The 5,557-nt window shown below is 33.5% G+C and overlaps 1 long non-coding RNA gene across 1 annotated transcript in view; it reads left to right on the top strand.

The window, feature by feature from the left end:
- Positions 1 to 5,557, top strand: part of LOC111088011 — an 18,630-nt gene that overhangs the window by 10,423 nt on the left and 2,650 nt on the right. Inside the window, exon 2 of the long non-coding RNA XR_002612642.1 lies at positions 1,859 to 1,988. This is a non-coding gene — a long non-coding RNA (uncharacterized LOC111088011). The remainder of the gene's footprint in view (positions 1 to 1,858; positions 1,989 to 5,557) is intronic.

The raw sequence follows: 5,557 nt of genomic DNA, 5'->3' as shown, positions 1-5,557 counted from the left end.
TGTTAATAATATAAATGGAAATACTTCAATAGAGTTTTTAAGAATCCTCTATTTTCCGAACTTTTGAATCTCTCTCTGATAAAATTGCAAAGACTAACAGCAATTAGTTATTGTTAACAATATAAATGGAAATACTTCAATAGAGTTTTTAAGAATCCTCTATTTTCCGAACTTTTGAATCTCTCTCTGATAAAATTGCAAAGACTAACAGCAATTAGTTATTGTTAACAATATAAATGGAAATACTTCAATAGAGTTTTTAAGAATCCTCTATTTTCCGAACTTTTGAATCTCTCTCTGATAAAATTGCAAAGACTAACAGCAATTAGTTATTGTTAACCAATATAAATGGAAATACTTCACTAGAGTTTTTAAGAATTCATTAGACAGAAAAAGTAAACACAAAGGTCTACAGTCATATCCAGAAGTACTTTTCTTGTATATGCTGAAAGGAAAAGTTTATTTAAAAATACACCATCTTGTCGTTTGTTTGTTTGTATTTACATAATTTGTTGTATAGAGTAACATTAGCGGTTTTTCTAGATGTTTTCTGCTACATTTCGTTGTTTTCGTCTTCATTTTCTTGTCTTTTATACGTATAGAGTAACAATAGCAATTTTTCTCGATGCACACTGACTAACGAACCTGTGTCTAGTGTTATAAAATGGCGATATGGCAAGAAAGCTTATTCTGCGAACTTAGCAGTGTCGGATTCAATTGCTAGGGGGTTAGCCCTTTAGTTCAGAAGGTACTGCCCGAAAAAAAGCAAAAGTTAGCATATTTTTTACGATAGTAGTTTAAACCAACAAATAGTGTATTTCTGTGGTCCCTAATTAAGGTATACATGTACTATATTATTTCCTTACCGTTACTTTCATTAACAGTATTGGTTATAGTATCTAATATATCAAACGTCGTTACTTTTTAATTTAAAATTTTATTATTATACTTTTACTATAGAGATAATTTTGCATTGTTAGCTTAATCTATGTATTTAAGACTGACCTGAATCGCCTAAGCTGGCCGAACCTTGTGAGATATTATTGGGATTACTGTCGAAAATATCGTTAACAGTGAAAATACCCAAATGATTAAATAAAGCATGCTATACTGATTGTCAGGTTTATTTTTAGTTCGCTCTAAGCACATATTAACGGAAGTTAATATTAATTACCTTTTATAATGATTGCTTAATCATCTTTTTTTTTAATTTGGATTATTAAATGACACATGAAAGCTTTAAATTTATTATTTTTCATAAGAAAAGAGGACATTATTATGACTACCTCTTGTTAATAATGCTTGGAGACAGCTTGAATGGGTAATGAAGAAAAACTTTAATATAAGTTTAACATAACATATAAGTTTAACATCACCTGATGATGACAAAACCTTGTCGAAACGTTGTACTTTTGCTGTTATGTTAAACTTATATTAAAGTTTTTCTTCGTTACCCGTTCAAGCTGTCTCCAAGCATTATTAGTCTCAAAGTGGGTTCCTCGTCATCGAATTTGAATACCTCTTATTAACTTAGCTCATTTTAAAACTTTTTTTAAGTACTCTATTTAATGAATTTAAATAAAAATTTGCCATGTTTATCCCTTAAAACAGAACGAATATTTTACTGAAACACATATGTCTCAGAATGCTCTTTGGTTGTAATTTTGAAAAATCCTGAAATAAGTAAATTGATTATCATTAGATGGCTTCATTTGTTTGAAGAAAGTATTATGAACGTTCAGTACGTAAAGATCATTTGATATCTAGACCAACTTCATCTTAGACATTTGTCACAGTATATGAAGAGAAATCAAAGTTCTAGTGCATCTTCAAAGACTTTGGTTGCTTTTATCAACAGATTCTGAAGGGTCTTAAGTTCAAGCGACAGACAGGCTCGGCACCTTAGGAATTTGACCTGAACTGACAATGTTAACTACAGAAGAACAGTTTCAGATTTGAAATAAAAATTGAGAAAAAGAAACGTACAAGTAAGTGTCTTGCTTGTGTTTCATGTAACAGTGTTTTGTATGTTTCAGTAAACGTTTGAAGGTTACGAGTGATAAATCCTTACATTCTTTTCTTGTTTGTTTCAGAATTTAACGCAAAGCTACTCGTCCTTAATTTGGAACTGACAAACTAAAGTGTAGGCGACTACGTCATATAATAAATTTATTTAATACTAACTATTTTTAACATTTCTTTTAGTAAATTTCATTGTTACCTATTATTATTATTTTCTGGTTTCATTACTTTTGTCCCTTCCCCCCCAGTGGAACAGCGGTATGTCTGCGGACTTACAACGCTAAAATCCGGGCTTCGATACCCATGGTGGGCAGAGCACAGATAGCTCATTGTGTAGCTTTGTGCTTAATTACAAACAAACAATCATTACTTTTAATTACGTAAAGCGAAGTGTCATCTGGTGATAATATAAGTTAATATTTGACTCATAATTTGAAAATATAGTACTGTAGCTTTTATTTTCACAAAAAGCTACACAAATGGCTATCCGCACATTGCCGCCCATAATCTTGAAGTGATAAGTTAAATGGAAACTACCTAGTCAACATCATACACTTCCAACTCTTAGGCTTCTCTAGTCTGAAGAAATATTGGGAGTTGACCATTACTCTTATAAGCCCACCCACAAGCCCTAGAATTTACAGTCTGAGCAAGCTAACCACTAGTCCATGGGGAAATCCGTATTTATAATATATACATTCGTTATTTCTTTACACCAAACTATTTCTGAGATAATACCTCCGTAAGGAGGCCATGCTTAAGTGTATACATTTTTCGCATTAAATTCATCTGATGGTTTTACTTTTTCTCGTTGCTAATACATTTCTATCATAACACGAGAGTCTATTTGACGGACAGATTTTATGCCACATGCATTAATACAGTTCTATTGAAACATTCAACTGCAGATATTTTATACACGGCTTTTACTACAGAAGGTAGGGTAGGTGAGCCACATTTGTGCACGAAACAATAAGGCTAAACAAATTAAGAATAATCTGTGGATACTCAAGACAAATGTAGTTGATACAAAAATTCAGATTATATATTTGTTTGTTTGTAATTAAGCACAATGGGCTATTTGTTCTCTGCCCACCACGGGTATCGAAATCCGGATTCTAGCGTTTTAAGTCCGCAGACATACCGCTGTGCCACTTCAGAAAGTTATTCAGTTAAGTTCCTGTCTTTACTGGTTGTTTCAAGATGTTATATTTTTCTACTTTGTCTTTATATATAATCTGTGTTATATGTTTGAATGCTTTATTCTTTTGACAAGAGGGAATCCTCAACAGCCGCGGCACTTGAAATTATTTTAGGTAAGATTAGAGTAATTTTTTTCATTTGTATTACGTATATTTTTGTGTGCCAGCAATACCAACCATGGGTCGCGCATATACTCGATTCGATTTTATTACTTATCAAGATCTTTACCAGTCTACTCTAAAATCGAAATTATTTTAGACAGGATTAGAATAAATTAATCTATGAGACCTTAGACGTGATCAAATAAGTCAATCGAAAGGGTTTGACCTCTTGAGTCCAAAACTGCAATTAGATCTCAAATCGGTCAAGAGATGACGAAGCTATGAGCTAAGAGTTTGTACTTAAAAAAACTCAGAGCCATTCTATGAGCCGCTATGCCGCGGCTAAAAACATTGGTAAAAACGCAAACCGTAATCCCTCGAATATACGGTACGGCACGCTAATTTAAAGGAGTCGAAATACCAAATATCCGACACTAGAACATATCTCGCACTATTATATCACTTGGCGCATACTAATCATACTATAACTGCAGCTCTGTATTTTAAACGCTCAAACAATCACGTGACATTATTATATTGCCAGTCGACTTTACATACGAAAATAAATGAAATACTCTACGCATGCGCATATGTGTGAGGGGGTTCTAATAAGGCAATGTATCACTATATATTACTTTATTCTAAAGGTTCAGCAATGTAAAACTGCGAACGCACTAATTTGAATGTATTGCATGAGATGCAATATTTAAAAGGATTGGTATGATCCCAGATCATCACCAACAAAAAACGAAGAAGCGATTATTTTATATATATTCTTGGTAAACCAAATATATTTTTTTTTACATTTAATGTATTTCGTAAAGTTGTCTTATGTCAAAATATCACTCGTAGAAGCTGACGTAATAAAGCAGGCATTTTTTAAAAACCAATCAATGATTTTATGCTGTTTTTTTTTTTTATTAAGCACAAAGCTACACGAAGGGCTATCTGTGGTCTGCCCACCACAGGTATCGAAACCCGGTTTCAAGCAGTATAAGTCCGCAGATCTACCGCTGTGCCACTGGTGGGAACTCTGTTTTTTAATTTATTTTCTATAATTCATTTATCATTAATTCGCGAAAATACATGGAATGATCTATTACAAGCTATGACTTTCAAATATATAACTTAAATTCCCAGCTTTTCTACATGTCTTGTTATAAAGTTGTTAAACATAAATATAGGTTGATAAAGAACACTACTAAAAGTTTGTTTATTGAATATCGTGCCTACTGGGTTAGTCGTCCCTAATTTTGAAATGATAGACTAGATGGAAGGCCGCTAGTCAACACCACCCACCGCTAACTCTTGAGCTACTTTTTTATCAACGAATAGTGAGATTGACTGTCACGTAGTGACGTCACTAGAACATAGAAAGTGCATGTTCAATGGCAAGAGTCAAACCCGTGCCCGCAGATTACGAATCGAATGATCTGATCAACAGCCCATGCCAGACTTCTCTATTAAACAAATTTAAGCCTCCCAGTGGCACAGCGGTATGCCTGCGGACTTACAATGCTATAAACCGAGTTTCGATACCCGTGGTGGGCAGAGCGCATATAGCCCATTGTGTAGCTTTGTGCTTAACTATAAACAAGTTTAAACATTTATAACGACTTCTTAGATTAGTCAAATGATTGATGTACCACGTTTAATGGGGAAATGAATTGGTACAAAAGAAAGCGTATACTTAAAACAGAACTGATCAGAAATATAGTAAATAAAAAGATTGTATAAAACTGTCCACCAGTGATCTTGAATCAAACGGAATTTCGCAAGTTTTTTTTTCTTCTTTTCTCGAGTTGAATTTTTCGTTAGAGTCAGTTTGATTTGAAAATATTTCAGTATAACTAGGGTACCTGAGGTAAAACACGTAGTTAAACTATTTTCGAAAATAAATATCTCGCAGTCAGCCGGAACCATAGGAAAACACCTGCTAAAGAAAGGATTAAACTGGAACCAACTCAGCAAGACTTTTCTTCCCACAGGGTCTCTGGTAGTTATTACTCCTTGCAAACAATTGAATTCACCAGCAGGTAAAGCAAGGATTAATTACTATAGTATTTCACTGACAATGACAGTAGAAAGCCAGGGTTCAAGGGCCTACTAGGTAAATATGAGTGTTGGGGATAAATGAGAGACATTCAACACTATAAAAGTCACAAATAATTCTATATACAGGGTGGGCCAAAAGTAGGGTTACAGTTATTCTATTATTTGTTTCTCCTTCA

Source organism: Limulus polyphemus, unplaced genomic scaffold, assembly GCF_000517525.1.
Source record: "Limulus polyphemus unplaced genomic scaffold, Limulus_polyphemus-2.1.2 Scaffold2, whole genome shotgun sequence".
Classification (NCBI taxonomy): Eukaryota; Metazoa; Arthropoda; class Merostomata; order Xiphosura; family Limulidae; genus Limulus; species Limulus polyphemus.
The sequence above is the reverse complement of the archived record's forward strand: the minus strand, read 5'-3'. Positions and strand labels throughout refer to the sequence as shown.